The following is an 18,270-nucleotide window of genomic DNA, read 5'->3' as shown; positions in this document are numbered from 1 at the left end:
TATTGTGTTGTTTAGGAACTGTGGCTAGCACATCTTTACGTGATGAATTTGTAGGTGATGTTTACTAGAATCATGGCACTGAATTCTTCTCTTCACCATCATCATCAGGTGGGTTCACTGGGCTTCTTCACTGAGGCCTATGTAAAGAATAATTGCCTACGGGGCATTTTTTCCATGGGAAAACTCAAAAATATTGGTTGAACAAATATTATTTGGCATGATAAGTTTCTTCTGAGCCCTTGTAGGTTGGCTCTAATGTTGGAAACATTCAATGGGTTAGATAAATTTCGCATGAAATAGTGAAAATTGAATGGCTCCAAACCTGTTGAGTCCATATGGGCAACATACAAGCATTAGCAAGCAGAAATTGCCACTTTAGCTTGTCTGTTTCTATCTTTATTTGGTTTGTATCTCTTAACAAATTACTGATTGTGTCAGGTGCTTGATGTCTCGTGTGCACGATGCATAGAAAATCATCTTAAGCTCCTAAGAGTTGTATTTCTATGTTTTTATTAGGGATAATGGGCTCTTCCAATGGATTTTATATTAGATATCATTTTAATTTTGTGGTCATAACAATAGTGATGGAAATGCCCTTTTTCTGTTAATTGATGCCCTTTCTAGTTGTCCACCATATGTGTTTGATGTTCTTCATCTGTCATTTCTAGGTCAATGTTAGGAAACCCCTTATCACTTCTTGGACAGTACAGTGATGATGAATTGGGAGAAGAGGAAAGCATAGAAACCAAGGAAGCATGTATCTCTTAGCTGAAGCCTTGAAGTTTTGCAACTGAACATGTATATTTATCAAGGGTTGTCATGCACAACCCTAACGCCTTGTTTAATTTTCACTGCAATGAATCAAAAATATCAACATTAAGTTATATGTTTTTGTCTTTTGACATATTTACTAAGAAATGTCAGTCCTGTCTTTTTGTGTCCTTTTCTATTTTATTAGGTGGTAGATTTCCTTGCAGATTTGCAAAACAATGGACTTATTGAAAATAGTTCAGACCTTAAAAAGGATTTTATAGAAGAAAACTTTATGTTGAACATGAGGGTGCATATGTTGAAAACTCAATCTTGAATAAAGTAGATACAAAAGAGGAAATCATAATAAGTGACTTGGAAGGTTTTGCGACTGTTATAAAGGACTCCAATAATTCAATGGTTATAGACATTGGTTCTACACAGGAAAAAAGAATCGAAGATACAATAATTAATGTAAATCTTTTAAGAATGACCAAAGTGGTCAATATTATTATTGGAGTGTTAAAACTAGGGAAACCACCTGGGAAATACCCACTACTATGGTTCAACAAGTTACATGATCAGCTGATGGAAGATACATATCAAAGGAAGAAAGCTCACAGGGAGATGGGTTAGGCCTTAATGATACTACTTTGGAGAGAGAGGGTGGACATGAGGTAGAACCTATGGTCCATAGTATTTAGGAGGATCCTACTTCTACTTCAATACCACCTGAAAAATCAGAGCCTTCAATAGAACGCTCTCACGACAATCAGAAGAAAGGCTTGCAAGAACAAGAAAGTGGAGTTAACCTAGATGAAGAAGTGAAGGAAGAGGATGGAGATGTTAAATTGACCTATTCTAATGACATAAATGTTTAGTTTAATGATAAACTATGTCCAACAGATGAACCTAGAGTGGAAGAAGTTGTTCCGAGTAATTATGTCTCCTAAGAGGAAATGGTAAATGGAGACTTTGACAACACAAAAATAGAAGATATGGGAGTACAATGTTTTGAGGAAAAATAAGAGCCTAACCAAGAAAAATAGTTCATACCTCTCAAACAATAGATTCAAGAGCAAAGTCCCAATCCTCTTGAACTTCTTACATGGATTGAAAAGTTGTACTTAATATTCAATGCTCTTCACGAGTACTATATATATTCCATTTAGTTTTACTTTTTATATATTCTAGAATGAAATTTTATATATTCAAAGTATGACTTTGGTACCTGCCATGTTCATGTTCTTGCAACAGGTTATCTTCCCACATATTTTATTTTATATTTTCTCTCCAACAATTTCCTATACCTATAACCATTTTTCAAGAATACTGATACGATTCGAGCTTTGAACTTGTGACTAAGGTATGCAACGGAGGCATACATGGAAGTGCATACATGGAAGGTTCAAGCTTGAATAATCCTCCGGAAGGTTTAGTGTATTATGAGCCTGGTAGCAACACAATACGTGGGAGTGCAGAGATTAGTAACGCTCAAACGTCCAATTACTATGAACAGATTGGTGCTATCACTTATGTTGGGAACTCAAGACTCAACACATACACTAATAAGGTCTCTACTAAAGGCATCACTTATGTCATTGGTGCTTCATCAGGGCCCATGAGTACAGGCGAGGTTTCCTCAATCCAATTTTTAGTTGTTGTTACCATTAGCTCGATAGCCTTAGTTACTATGGATGCCTCAACTCGAGGTGCAGCTGCACTTACAGTGGAAAATCCAGGAGGAAAAAATATATCAAAGGATAATTTCCAATAAAATGAGTATTCTATATATAGAGAGCTATCTTGTTTCCATGCGTACCAGTGCTTCTTTAATTTTGTCCTCTTTGTAAACCTGAAACTGTCTGATAATTTAAATTTTTTGAGTGCCCTACCATGCTATTAACAAACTAATTTTTCCATTAAATTTTAGTGTGAAGTAATAAGTTTCACCATGTTCTTCCATAGATAGAAGAATATATCGTAGCTTATGTTCCCATGACCAATTATAACTATTACTCATCCTAAAATAGTGAAACTTCCAACCCTAATTATTATGCCAAACCTGATGGTCTTACAGACGGAACACAATTGGCTTATTATGACCATACTACGAGCACATACATGGAAGGTTCATGCTTGAATAATCCTCGGAAGGTTTAATGTACTATGAACTAGGTGGAAACAAAATACTTGGGAGTGACGGTCTGTGCCATGTGAAATACTACAATCAGGTTTATTTGATCAAAAGAGACTTCTACCTAGAGGTTATTTCCCTTCGTTGAAAGGCTTTTCATGAGAATTTATCCATACCTCTGAATCCATATGGTCAACAATATGAACTAGAGAACATCCACCTTCATAGGGCCGAATCAAATATTCACTCGATTGCATTTATGCTCTAACAAACTGTTGCACCACGGGTGAATTTAGAAATCATTTCTTAAGTGATAATAGTTCCATTCCAAAGGATTGGTGTTAGCCTCGATCTAGTCTTTCCATGATTGATTTAGTGTTTAAGATCTAGAAAAGAGTCTTGTCGGTATGGTCAAATAGGGTCAACACTCCATTCTTTCCCATCACTGGTCCCACATCACACATTATTTCCATGTGTCAAGCTTGTGTCAAGGCTTACGTTTTACATTTTTTCCTACGTCATAATGTTAGATGGTTGTTAAGTCACTTTTATTATTTTTAGAGTCCAATTCATAGGGTTAGAGTCTCATTTCCATCGTCAAATAAAGCTCAACAACCTTGTTTTACACTTTATGGATCTCATATCATGTTTTGAAAGTCATGTGTTTAGCCATTTTGAAAAAAATTTGAAACTTCCTACGAATCCACATTTTCGTAGCATAGAGAGTGTAAGAAACTAGTTTTGTGCTATTAAATCACTGAACTAGGAGTTTTCGTAGCGCGCTACGAAACCCCTGAAGCAGCATGTTTCAGCAGAAAAACTATTTTTACTAGTCAACTTCCAGAAGGTTTCCTGAGCAGCTGAAAACTCAATTTTGAAAAATTAAAGAGATTTTTCTTCCTAACATACTGAAATCCAAAAACCTCTTTCATTTTCTTCAAATTCGTTCCGAGGTAGGATAAATTTATGGTTAAACTTGCGCTACGAAACTGATGTAGGTGCAATTTTGTCTTCTGGTTTTAGCAGTCTTTTTCAAGATCCGTTTCTGGTTACAGGAAAACTTATTTTGGAATTATAAGTGAGGCTTCTCTTCATAAACTCTCTGGCTACAATAACCTATCTCACTTTCTTTATAAGTGTTTTCAGTTGGGAGATATTAAGCTTTCATTGAGACCCTAATTTCAGAAAACAGATTTTTCTTGTTTTACAAGTGTTTTTCAAGGACAAATTTTGGACAGTTGGAGACGTTTTTTAAAAATCCAAGAGAGGTTTTTGTTCTAGAAATCATGGTACAAAAAAACCTCCTTCAGTTTCAAAACATGTGTCAGGGACGAGGAGATAAAGGATCTATCCCACGTGCCAACCTTCAAGGATCCTAAACCAAAAAATAGGGAAACATGTTCCCTAATTTCTAGGGTTTGTCATCAGCAGTCAGGTGACAACGTCGGAGGCTTCATCAAATTCAACTTCATGAGGTTTTCATTGTCAAAGAATTCATTTAATGTTTATTTGAGGTGGTTTATTCATAATAAGGGGTTACACTCCTAGTTGTATTAGCTGTCAAATGCATTTAAAGGTTTGTTTTATGGTTAGAATAGGTGTCACTGATGGCAAATTCAAATTCCCCTCATGATGGAGGAAGGAATCCAAGCTTGTAATGAATCTATATATGAAAAGAGATGTAATGCACCTGAGGTTGGCAATTTCCAAAGAAACAAGCACATTGTGCTATTGTATATGACTGCATGTTTTCAGGTTAATACAAAGAGCAACTTTCACTACTCAGGATCCAGAAGGGGTTTCAATGTTTGATTTTCCTCATGGCTTCCTTCACATACTTACTTGCAGTGGTATAGACACATGTTACTTAGAATTCATTTGAAGATGCTCTAACTTCCTTCATGTGTTTGTAGGCTGTGTTCTCTAATTATATCTTTGTTTTGCTTTTATGTTAAAACCCTCTATGCCCTGAATTCCATGTGAAATTGATCTTGTTGTTGTACTGAAACACACTTAGACTCCATAGCCCAATGGAAGTTTGTTAATTGGTATTATAACCATTTATACATTTTTGTTCGAATTTTCCATAGAGTTAGCCATCTAATCTTCAAAGTAAAATATTTAATCCAGTGACAGAGCCCTCTCAGGTTGAGGAGGCTAAGCCTCTGCCAAAAGTTGGTTTGAAAGAGTTACACAATGTCTTCTTGATCAGTAGCCTATCACGGGTCTGATTTTGTGTTAACATTTTGGTGCGTCTACCGGGAGCCTAAAGTCTATTCATTCCCGAAATTAAGAGGCTGAACTTCTGAAGGTAGCAGGAGCTCAAACATCGTTTTGAGGCTCCAAACTACCTTGGTGACTCCACACATCAAATAAAAAATTGGAAGGTGACTCCACTGCTAGAAGATCAGTAGATTGATGAAGTTACAAGATGAGTTCTACTGCAAGAATGAATGCCAGGTATGCTCCTATGAATCAGTCTCATATCCATGGTTTTCCAAATCCCACGCCAAAGGTTGATTGTTTAGAGGATCTTTCGATATTCAAAGATGAAAAGAAAGACAATGCTACTCTTCATTTGGTTAGGTTTCATATACATGTACGTAGTCTTAAGGTTTAGTTCCCTGAAGATTGTCCCATGAGGATGTTTATGGCCACTTTAGAAGGAAAAGCATGGTCTTGGTATAAAAGTTTGGAAAATGGTTCATTATATTCTCTTGCTGATTTTGATGATGTATTCTATGACATGTATAAAGAGTGTCATCCCTCCTTATTGCTGGTCAAAGATTGTTGTAAACATTCTATGAGTTTAATTCAATATTTGGAGGATTATTATGATGATGATGAGTTTATGGATGAAGAAATTTTAGAGGCTCTTCATAACAATACATTTCAACACCAAGAAGAAATTATAACATCCCATGAAATGCATCATGAAAATCAGGAGGGGTTTACTTATGAAAATAATATTACATCCTCTGAGATTGATGTAGAGATGCAGCAAACTTGCCAGTCTTTTGATCATAAAGAGTATGAAAACAATTACAAACACCAAGAAGAAATGCTGGAGGAAATTTTTTATAACCCTCAGGCAGAGGAAAAGGTTGTTCATTTTTGTAATTCCTTGCAGCAGCTTACATCAAAGAATGATCATAATAATGAGGAAAATTACATTGTTTGTGGGAATCATTCAAGAAAGAAGTTGGATAGCATATCAAATAAATGTTGTGTAGTTGAGGATCAGTTGTTTGAAGATATAGAATGTTATGAGAATCATCAAACTAAACATGTGTTTTTTGACCCTATAGCTGACTACATGGAAAAGATTTACTGTTCAGGCTTCCAGTTATATTTTCATCTTGAACAATAGTTACACCTCATGCTACCTTGGTTATTTCAGTATCTGGTTTATTTTTTCTTCAAGCACAGTCAAGAGATTCAAGTGTCAAATCAGATCGATGACTGGCTTCATTGGAAGTTTCATGTTCCTTGAGCTACAAGTGGAGATTTCAGCTGATAGGGTAGGTAGGAATGTGCAAATAATGTCAACGTAGGTTGATTGACCATCTATTTCAGTAGGTGCAGTTTGAATTATTATTTCAAAAATCATTAAAGGCTTGAGGGGCAGATTGGGCAGAAGTTCAGAGTTTTATTCTAGAGGATGGATAGCGGCACAGGAGCTACAAGTTCTTAGTGTACCACAGGGGCACACTATCCCAAGTGGAGCCACTGTTATCACTTAAGAAACGATTTCTGAACTCGTAGAATCAGTTCCATTCCAAAGGATTGGTGTTAGCGTTGGTCTAGACTTTCCATGGTTGCTTTAGTGTCTAAGACCTAGAAAAGAGTCTTGTTGGTATGGTCAAATAGGGTCAACACTCTGTTCTTGCCCATCACTGGTCCCACATCACACATTATTTCCATGTGTCAAGCTTGTTTGAAGGTTTACATTTTACATTTTTTCCTAATTCATAATGTGAGATGGTGGTTAAGTCACTTTTATGGTTTTTAGAGTCTAAGTCATAGGGTTAGAGTCTCGTTTCCATTATCAAATAAAGCTCAACAACCTTGTTTTACACTTTATGGATCTCATATCATGTTTTGAAAGTCATGTGTTTAGCCATTTTGAAAAAAATTTGAAACTTGCTATGAATCCATGCTTTCATAGCACAGACAGTGTAAAAAACTAGTTTTGCGCTATGAAATCACTGAACCAGGAGTTTTCATAGCGCACTACGAAACCCCTGAAGCAGCCTGTTTCAGCAGAAAAACTATTTTTACTAGTCAACTTCCAGAAGGTTTCCTGAGCAGCTGAAAACTCAATTTTGAAAATTGAAAGGGGCTTTTCTTACTAAGATATTTAACTACAAAAATTTCTTTCATTATCTTCAAATTCGTTCTGAGGTGGGAAAAGTTTATGATTAAGCTTGCGCTACGAAACTGTTGTAGGTGTAGTTTTGTCTTCTGGTTTTAGCAATCTTTTTTATGATCCGTTACTGGTTACGGGAAAAATTATTTCGGAATTCTAAGGGAGGTTTATCTTAATAAAATCTCCATATACAATAGCCTATCTCACTTTCTTCATAAGTGTTTTCAGTTGGGAGATACTAAGCTTTCATTGAGACCCTAATTTCAGAAAAATGATTTTTCCTGTTTTACACGTGTTTTTCAAGGACCTATTCTGGACATTTGGAGAAGTGTTTTAAAAAAAAAAAAGAGAGGTTTTTTCTCTAGAAATCATGGTCTAAAAAAGCCTCCTTCAGTTTCGAAAAATGTGTCATTGATGAGGAGATAAAGGCTCTGTCCGTCGTGCCAACTTCCAAGGATCCTAAACCTAAAAAGAGGGAAACATGTTCCCTAATTTTTAGGGTTTGTCATCAGCAGTCAGGTGACAACGTGGGAGGCTTCATCAAATTCGACTTCATGAGGTTGCAGTTGTCAAAGAATGTATTTAATGTTTAGTTGAGGTGGTTTAGTCATCATAAGGAGTTACACTCCTAGTTGTATTAGGTCTCTAGGACTACTAGTTAGTTGTCAAATGCATTTAAAGGTTTGTTTTGATGGTTAGAATAGGTGTCACTGATGGAAAATTCAAATTCCTCTCATGATGGAGGAAGGAATCCAAGCTTGTAATGAACTCTATATATGACAAGAGATGTAATGCACTTGAGGTCGGCAATTTTCAAAGAAACAAGCACATTGTGCTATTGTATATGACTGCATGTTTTCAGGTTAATACAAAGCGCTGCTTTCACTACTCAGGATTCAGAATGGGTTTCAAAGTTTGATTTTCCTCATGGATTCCTTCACATACTTACTTGCAGTGGTATAGACACATGTTACTTAGAATTCATTTGAAGATGCTCTAACTTCCTTCATGTGTTTGTAGGCTGTGTTCTCTATATTATATCTTTGTTTTTATTTTATGTTAAAACCCTCTATGCCCTGACTTCCATGTGAAATTTATCTTGTTGTTGTACTGAAACACACTTAGACTCCATAACCCAATGGAAGTTTGTTAATTGGTATTACAACCATTTATACATTGTTGTTCGAATTTCCATAGAGTTAGCCATCTAATCTTCAAAGTAAAATCTTTAATCCAGTGAGAGAGTCCTCTCAGGTTGAGGATTCTAAGCCTCAACCAAAAGTTGGTTTGAAAGAGTTACACAAGGTCTTCCTGATCAGCAGCCTATCAGGGGTCTGATTTTGTGAAGATTGCTAAAACCAGAAGACAAAATTGCACCTACAGCAGTTTCGTAGCACAATTTTAACCATAAATTGCTCCCATCTCAGAATGAATTTGAAGAAACTGAACGAGTTTTTCGTAGCTCAGTATGTTAGTAATAAAAGCCTCTTTCCGTTTCCAAAATTGTGTTTTCAGCTGCTCAGGAAACCTTCTGGAAGTTGACTAGTAAAAATAGTTTTTCTGCTGAAACAGGCTGCTTCAGGGGTTTCGTAGCGTGCTACAAAAACTCCTAGTTCAGTAATTTCGTAGTGTAAAACTAGATTTTTACACTGTCTGAACTACGAAAAGGTGGATTCATAGAAAGTTTCAAAATTTTTTCAAAATGGCTAAGCACATGACTTTCAAAACATGATATGAGATCCATAAAGTGTAAAACAAGGTTGTTGAGCTTTATTTGATGATGGAAATGAGACTCTAGCCCTATGAATTAGACTCTAAAAACCATAAAGTGACTTAACCACCATCTAACATTATGACTTAGGAAAAAATGTAAAATATAAACCTTGACACAAGCTTGACACATGGAAATAATGTGTGATGTGGGACTAGTGATGGGCAAGAACGGAGTGTTGACCCTATTTGACCATACCAACAAGACTCTTTTCTAGATATTAGACACTAATGCAACCATGGAAAGACTAGTCCAAGGCTAACACCAATCCGTTGGAATGGAACTGATGCTCTGAATTTAGAAATCATTTCTTAAGTGATAACAATGGGCATGTTGGGACCTCCTTGAGTTCCAATCAAGGATCTCTCGCAAACCTTTGACAAATGTTTTGGAAGTTTTCCAAAGTTAGTTGAGAAAATTATGGAAGAATAAATGCTTTAGAAATGTGACTAAGACAAGAAAGCTACATTTGGGGAAGAAATAAAGATAGAATTAGGAACATGCCAACAAAAGAAAAGTACAAGAAAATCAGAAAGGAAAATAGGCCAGAACTCTTGATTTTTTCTTAAAACTCCCCAAGTTACTGCAAGAAGTATCCAACGTACCACAAGACTACCATCTTCCAATACAAAAGTGTATCTAAGAGTCCATAAATCTTGGGCATGAGCAAAATTAGTTGGTGCATACCTCTGCAATTAATAGTAGCATTCAAATTAGACACTGATGAAAACTTCACAAATTTTAGATGGCTAAAAACCTCTCATCTTACAATTCATTTCACCTGCATGTATAAAATCTCAATTGTTCCTCCATTTCTAGTTGAGAAAGAAGTAAGAACATCCACACTTCAACAATCTCGAAGCCAAGATGTGCAATCTTTGAGAATCTCTGCAACCTGAATTAAACAACAAAAAATAAGCACCCATTCATCTATCAACCTGAAGTGAAGACAAAGATCCATGGAAATGGGGATATGTTTAACTTTGTAGGGTCTATACCAACAAGAGAACAAGCTCATGCAACTACTCCAGTACACCCATGTGAAATAGTGACAATTCCAATAGCATCCGGAAGAGGCTATACAAAATAACCAACTCTCATTATTAACTACCATTAGAAAAACAGTAACATAAAATGGTGTTCAGCCAAAAATTGGAGAACAAACCTTCATCCCAGGCATCTAGATCCACTCAACAACATTTCCTTTAGCCTTTGAAATAAACTTTGTTAAAGCCTCCTCTGCAATAGAAAGGAATATGTAGAGACAGGAGGCAAAAAAACCATACTCTAGTCATAACTGAAACATTTTGTAGGTGTAAAATGTAGATAACAATTTTACAGGACTCCAGACAACAAACACAATCAATTCCTAACTGCATAACAAACTAAAGTAGTCTATGCATAGAAAAAATATCAGCACCCGTTACAAGTCTGAAACAAAGTCCCATCTCCTAAGAAAAATTTTTGTATTAGTTTTGAGTTGGTGAAGTTCAGGTCTATAACACATCTCCATGCTTATTAGGCCCTCACATTCTCACCGTTTCCTACTCAAGAAAAAATAGATATCTTGGAGATCGAACTCAAGAACTTCCCCAGGCTTCTCTATCACTGAACTACATGCCCTTTTTATTCCGAAAATCCTTACCAGTTCCAGATCAAGGTGTGGATTGCACAATCCAACAACTCTTTATGTTTGAAGTTATTTACATGGGAGAGATGGGTAGGAGTTTGCAGGGTAGATACAATTGCGATCTCAAAAGATTCTTGAAAAATCCTTTAACCCTTTCCTCTCAACATAGAGAGATTAATTTATATCACTTGACTTATCAGAGGAATAGAGAAGGACACTACTATTGAGACCATTAGGCAGCCACAATTATTTGGGCTCCTGTAGATTTTCAAATCACTGATACTAACTCATAACATATGAATCAAGCCATTACATAAACAATACCCTACTTAGAACAGATCTAATGAATACAACAAAATGAAAATAAAACTTATAACCAAGCCACAAAACATATAAAAAGGCCTGTTGGTGCAGAAAAAAATCAAAACCCAACTCTGAAAATAAATGCATTTTTAGGGGTAAAGGCATTTAACATACCCAACAGGGCTAGCATCCCTGGGGGGATCCTGGGGCATTAGGTGATTTTGTTGTTGATGTTTAACACTTGTAACCACAGACTCACAGCTAGAGTCTGTAGTTGCTATGGAGGCCTACAATAACCCCCACCCCAAAAAAAATCTCAAACTTAGTATCCAGAAGCATGTAATCCAAAAAAAACCTCAAAAACAAAACAAGGATTTAAAAGAACTGTGACATTCTACAACTGCTGCCTGAAATAACCATTCTCGTACACCAATTATGAGACTTCTTTATTCAAGCAGTCATTCTCCTCCATTAACAACTTGTTCATGGCAGAAAGCTTTTTGTTCACAGGCTGGAGACAAGAAGCTTCCTTGCAGTGCTTGTCCCAACACTTCGAGAAACACCCAAAAATGGCAACATAGGTATTTTTAACCCATATGGGAGGTGTTGGAAAATGGAACTAGGTTCGGTCTTCATAATTGTACTTAAACTTCCTAACCTATGGATTTTCCAACTTGGTGTCAGAGCTATGGTATTGGTCAAAGGCAGTTCTAGGCTAATGAAACTAATGGAACTCACTACAGAAGCTCAGATGATCTCAGTGCTACCATAGAAGGTTGGATCTCTGAGATTATTACAGACTACAGTGAATTGGTTTCAGTGTTGTTACACAGTGAGAAAAAATTCGGATATCACAGGTGTGCTCTCGGTATAATCATAGGCAGAAGAAGAAGGGTCTCGGTGTCATCTCAGTCACCATATCAACACAGTCTCGGTGCTTCCATAGTATTATGATCTTGTGACCTCAACTTGGTGCTATTTCAGTAATGCTAATACAGTATATGAGACTCGGTTCTATCAAAATGGTGATATCACAGTAAGAAAGGCTAAATGCTATAACAAAGAGAAGGTCACAGTACCACTACAATGATAAGGTTTCAGTTCCATCATCGTGAGAAGGTTTCACTATCAACAAAGTGAGAAGGTCTGGATACATAATAGTGATGCTATTATAATAATACTCTCACAATGAATTGATGTTATTACAAGGATTTGGTATTTCCACAGTTCAGTACCTCCACAGTTACCACAGTTTCGGTGAAGTTACAGTCATAAAATAATTCAGGTTCTATGATATGTGGTCAAAGTTTTGATATGATCATAAGTTGGAGCATTGTTAAGAAGCAATAATATTTATAAGAACTAAAACATTGATAAGTGTTCACCACAACAAGAAGCTTTAGCTACCACCACATTGTCACCATTAATGAACTATGTCACTCCTACAGCAACGAAGATTGGGATGATGGATATTATTACTATGTGTAAACCAAAGTATGAAGCTTCTTAATGGACTGTGTCATCACATGAACTATACGAAGTCTGTCCTTACAAACTCAAGCACAAAGGAAGCACTCTTTCAGGATCTGAGTACAAGGAACCAGGTAAGTATTCTTACTACAACAAGGTTAATAAGCTCTTAGGAATCATAGGTATGTAAATACAAGGTAAGTATAATCATAAATATTTTCAAATATATCTAACTTCAAATGGTACATATCTAGTCTAGGATGAAATTTTAATCCCTAGATAACATGCATCATTGTCTTCTAGAGTTTACAAATAATCTAGGATTTCAAGAAAAAGTCCTTAAGGAATAACCTTTTTATAGGATTCCATCCTCCATGGTTATGTAGAAGATCTAGCTTGAGAAATTAGATCATGCTCTTGGTATCACGTGTGTTTCTTGAAAGTATGTATTATAGGTATAGAATACCATGAATTGTTGAATGATCAAGGAGTATGAAAGAAGGCCTCACAAGGCAAAGCATTGGAGATAAAAAGGTTTGTCAAGAAACAAAGGTATGCCTTAAATTATGAATCATTTATATTTTCACAATAAAGGTTTATAACATTATACATTTGATATTCTACATTACTAACATTGATATGACTAGTTGTATTGAATCATAATGATTCTTGATAAATCTACCCTCCTCATATCTTTTATTGTTTGTATAGAACCCTAGATTGGTTCTCTGAAAAACCCTAACTTAAGGGTATGTTACTATTAATGTGTGAAACCCCTAAAACTACTTAGGGTTATTGATGGAGAAATTGCTATTATGATTTGATATATTGATAATGTCATGTTTGGGGTTTGTGGTATGATCATGGAAACTCTAACTTATTATGGTTGAAATGTTGTTGTTTGGAAAATATAGGGTTTAGCAGCTAAACCCTAGTAGTAGTTAAAATTCTCTAGTCTAGAATTTATGAATCTATATAGTGATTGCTGAAAATTTGAAGATAGAAATCTAGGGTTTACATCAAACCCTAGTAGATGCTAGTCATCATGTTGATTAAGTTGTGATTGGTTTTGTTTGTTGAAGCTCATGTATGAAGTCTTAGTGAGGAGTCTAACATATGAGTTCTGAAGATTGTTAGATTCATTAATTTGATTTGTTTCTATGATTTTCTATGTAAAGAAACCTGTTGTTAAAAGAATATTGAAACCCTAGATAAAATGAGTTTGATATCTTGATGAGCTATGAATGTGATTTAGGGGTTGTATCTAAACCTGGGCAAGACGTTGAAGTATAGTCTCTTGTTGATTATGTTTGTAAAGTCTAAGTTCTTCCGTTGCTATAAGTTTTTGATATGGCTAACTTCATGCTTCTATAATTTTGGTTGTACTTTCTATCTAAGTGGTGCAGGTACATCATCTTCAAGTTAGTGAAGATGATCATAAAGTAAAATTGATGTGATAATAATTATATATTAATGACTCTAATAAGAAGGCTGGAAGCCATTAAAGATTCACTGATGTCATAAAAAAGAGAAGCATAACTCCCTAGGTTAAGAGGGAACCTCGATGAAATCTTCCTACGATAAGAGAATGGTTGAGAATATTCCTTGTATATAAATGATTAGATACTCTCTATTTAAGAGGGAGTGAAAAACATGATTCTCTTCTTCATGTGTCATGCACTACACCAGAACTAACAGCTACAAGTTTTAGTGAAGGGCTTGAATAGGAGAAGGAAATTCGAGAATGCACTTTGCAGTGCTGTTGAAAGAAGGAAAGAAAGATCTGATTGAAGAATATGTTGTTCCATTTTAAGTAGGAAGGAAAGTGTATGATTGAGGAATCTTCTGTCAAAGATTCAGTTGATAGTCCTACTATGGGAAGTTGAGAAGCAACATCAAGTTGTCTAGAAGACCCTAGAGGTTTGTATTTGATTATAGTATAGTATTGATTGGGGTTATGTTTATACAGGTGAATATCTTGAAGGTTTTCATGGCATGCTAGTTACCAATCAGTTTGATTGGGAGAGATTGGTCAACCTTGATCTGCTGGATCGAGGAATGTTGAGGCTTTGTGAGTGAAGCATTTTCTGGGAGGATATATGGCTGAAACTCTATGTTGATGTCTAGGTCCCAGAGTTGAAAAGGTGGCATTTGCCATTGAGCTCTGACATGCACCTGGATTTCTAGGTTGATGGTTAGCAAGTAATCCTAATGGTACCGAGAGAGGCTAAAAGCTTGAATCCATCTTATTCCCACCCAAATAGAATTCCCTGGTCAGGAATCTAGTACATGGCATTGTGGTACCTAAAATCATCCATAGATGATGTGGTTTAAGATCTTCCATGTACCTCTCTAATTATATGTAAATATGAATACCTCCCTAGTTAAGAGAGAGTGTTAGAAAATGTAACTAGGTTTGGTCTTCATAATTGTACTTGAAGTCAAAATGTAATAAAAATAATTTTATTATTAAATTGAATGGACTTATTAAAGAATGGGTTTCATGCTTGGGTCAATTATAGGTCAAGCCTCCATTGTAGGCTTTAGGTTATTGTCAAAATCATTTACTATTGGGTCAAAGACTCCTCCATCAAGTCACCTTCTTCAAGCAAGGTCATCATGTCAAATTCTTCAAGTCAGCTTCATATAGATTATCCTCATGTCAGCATTCTACAATGTCACACCTATTCACATGCTCATGTCATCCCATTAATGATGGACGAACCACTATATATACCCAGTTGAGCTTGTCGCATTTCTTCATCTGTGGAGCTCACATTTCAGAGGTAGTTTCGGTGGTCTCTATGGAACAGTTTGGTGATCTCAGGAAAAAAATTAACTTGTGAATCTAAAAAAGAAGTGCATATTTCAGAGTAATATGTTTCGTTAAAGGGTGCTAGCTCAATGGAATAGCATCTACTTTACCAGTAGGAGGTTGGTCAACCAATTCCATCGTTTTCTGACATCCATATGGAATGACGACGATCATTTTTTAGTGACAGAGGCTCTTTTGACCATCACCAATGAGCTTTGGTGATATTTTTCGACCCTCACCAAAAATATTAAATAGTGATGGTTAATGAACGCCACCATATATACGCATCAATAGTGATGACCCTCAAAGGTTTGTGATGAGCCCCATAAATGGGTAATTATATGGGCTCATTTTTCCTCTTAATTCGAATTAATCCACCATTATCATTAGTGTATTGCATTTTTTTTATTATATTTATGCTAATAGAGTGAATTGGGTTAGTCATTATGCCAAAAAGTCTAATGTGTGCTTTATGAAGATTTTTGGTGAATTTTGAGACAAAATCAAAGGTTTAATGAGCATTTGGCAACCAAATTCGAGGAAGAACAAGGCAAAGGATTTGTAGGAGGGTGTCCCCTTCATTTATGAAGCCTTACCTTCAATTCTCTATCAGAAACTCAGAGCACAAAGGTCCACTTTCCAAGGGGCAGCCGAGCAAGTAAAGAAGGACTGTTGTTTATCTCCAGTTCTGAGAAGCCAAGTTCCTTGATTTTAGGAGGACTATTGGAAGTCCCCATTTGTATAAATAAGAAGTCTTAGGGCGTTAGTTTTTTTTAGTGAGATGATAGCCATTTCATAGTATATTTTCACACTTTTGTGCAGCATTGCACTCAGCTCATTTTCGAGCTATTTTTTAAGACAATTTTGTGATGTAACTACTATTTTTTGATAAATGAAGATGAACCAAGTTTTGAACCAACACTGATCATTCCTAGATGGCTGAAGCTCTTAGGTTAGGGCCCAAACCAAGCTATCCAGCACCTCCTTTGTGTATTTATATGCTTTTGCTTGCATTAATGAGATAATTTATGTTGTTTAGGTTAATCCTGCTTTCTTAAGTTAGGTTGTTTTTGATGATTAGAATAGTTGGTTTTGCTTGGAGTTGCTTAAGTAGTTTTCTGCAGTGACAAAAAAAGATCTAAAAGGGCTACTAGCAGGACTTGATCTCCTTTCTCCCTCCTTGGGACCATGATTTGAGGTCAAGGCACTACTGCTGCCACCAAAAACATTTTTTTTACTTTTCCAATGAAATTGCTAGTGTGATATTTCTAGTTGGAGAAGTTGATATTAGTTTGGATTCACATGCTTAGATCATTTCATGTTCATTTACCATGGTTTTCTTGTATAATATTCAGCTCATAAAGTTATCTTCAACATTTGTCTGGATTTAGGTTAGAATTTAGGTTAGAATAGACAAAACTCTGTTTTTTCGGTTCCTGCTTTGGTCAGTTTTGAGAAGTAAGTGTGCAACTCTCCTGTAGAACATTCCAGCTTATCATTCCTCCATAAAAAACATGTACTAGTTCATCTCTCAAGATTTCCCCACTCATTCGCTACATCTCACCAATCTGCCCTAATTTCTTCGTTTTTCCACAAAGTTGCTTTCTTGCCCTTTGAACAAATCCAACAATCTCTTTCATTCCTAATCTTCGTTGACAAGTTATAGACCTCTCAACACCTCCATCCAGCCTTCATTTCCCTTTTCCCATAATTTTTCCACCTTCAAACCTCCAAAAATAGCCTTTGGCCTCCTCCTGTAGATCCTCCAGTAGAACCTATTGCAGATCCCCTGCAGCCTCCTGTAGAAATTATTCTGAGTCATTTTTCAAAGTCTGATTGCAATGGAAGTATTTAGAAGGGTACTATGGGCTTCTTAGGACCCCTCCACTCCTTCATTGCCATTTGAAAAAGCCAACTCCATCTTCTTTTACCATCAACCCTTTGCACCGTCACAATCAATCAAATCACAAGCATAATAATTTCACATAAAAATACTCAAAAGTACAAGAAGATGATTTCTTCTCATTTCTCTTCAGAAGTAGCTTGAATAAAGGAAGTTTTTCTTTCCAATAGTCAATTGCACCCATTTCAGTAGTTTTCATCTCTTTTCTTACAAAATGAGGGTTTACTAGGGTTTGCTAGGGTTTGCATTTCATTTCAATTTTCCTTCGCTTTCTGCAAGTAGAATAGCCCCTGTATAGTTAGTTTCCTTTCATTAGAGTTAAAGATTCTTTTGAGAACTCAAAGAAGTTGGCTTAAGCTACTAGCGAACTTGTGCCAGTTGATCAAGTGACAGGCTGTAGTAAGAGTTAGTACTTGTTCATACAACACTGTTGCTTCCAAGTTTATTACGAACTACCAGGTTGATAAAAGTAAAGAAGGAAGCCCCAGGAGTTGCAGCATTATTGCTGCAATACTAGAGGTCACCAGTTTGTAACCATAAATCACTGTTGTTGATATGAAATGGTGATGATTGTTGTCTGTCATTATAGTAATTATTCATGACGGACCTTGAATGTCACCACAACACCTATACTTCTGCCAATGTGACTTTTCATGATAGTTAATGAACGTCACCATATATATGAACCAATAATGATGTCCATGAAATATCCATCACAGTAAATCGTTGTTGCTCATACGAAATGGTTATGGTCACTATCCATCATTATAATCAATATTCTTGATGGACCTTGAATGTCACTATAACACCTATACTTTTGGCGACACCACCTTTGGTGATGTTCAGTTTTTGGTTTTTGGAGGCTGTGATCCATTACCATCGCTCATATGAAATGGTGATGATCATTGACCATCATTATAAATAATTATTGGTGATGGAACTTGAATGTCACTACAACACCTATACTTTTGACGACGCCACCTCAGTGGTGTTCTGGATTTGGTGACAAAGGCTATGGTTTGTCGCCATTGCTCATATGAAATGGTGATGGTCACTATCCATCATTATACAAATCATTATTGGTGACGAACTTTGAATGTCACTACAACACCTATACTTTTG

At 36.0% G+C, this 18,270-nt stretch overlaps 1 pseudogene; it reads right to left on the bottom strand.

Moving 5' to 3' along the window:
- Positions 1-18,270, bottom strand: part of LOC149263548 (homeobox-leucine zipper protein ATHB-8-like) — a 74,907-nt pseudogene that overhangs the window by 49,605 nt on the left and 7,032 nt on the right.

This window comes from Pinus tabuliformis, chromosome 6 (genome assembly GCF_031772625.1).
Source record: "Pinus tabuliformis cultivar Carrire ecotype Pingquan chromosome 6, CPIR1, whole genome shotgun sequence".
In the NCBI taxonomy this organism is placed as follows: domain Eukaryota; kingdom Viridiplantae; phylum Streptophyta; class Pinopsida; order Pinales; family Pinaceae; genus Pinus; species Pinus tabuliformis.
Note: the sequence above shows the minus strand (reverse complement) of the source record. Positions and strands in the feature narration are given on the sequence as shown.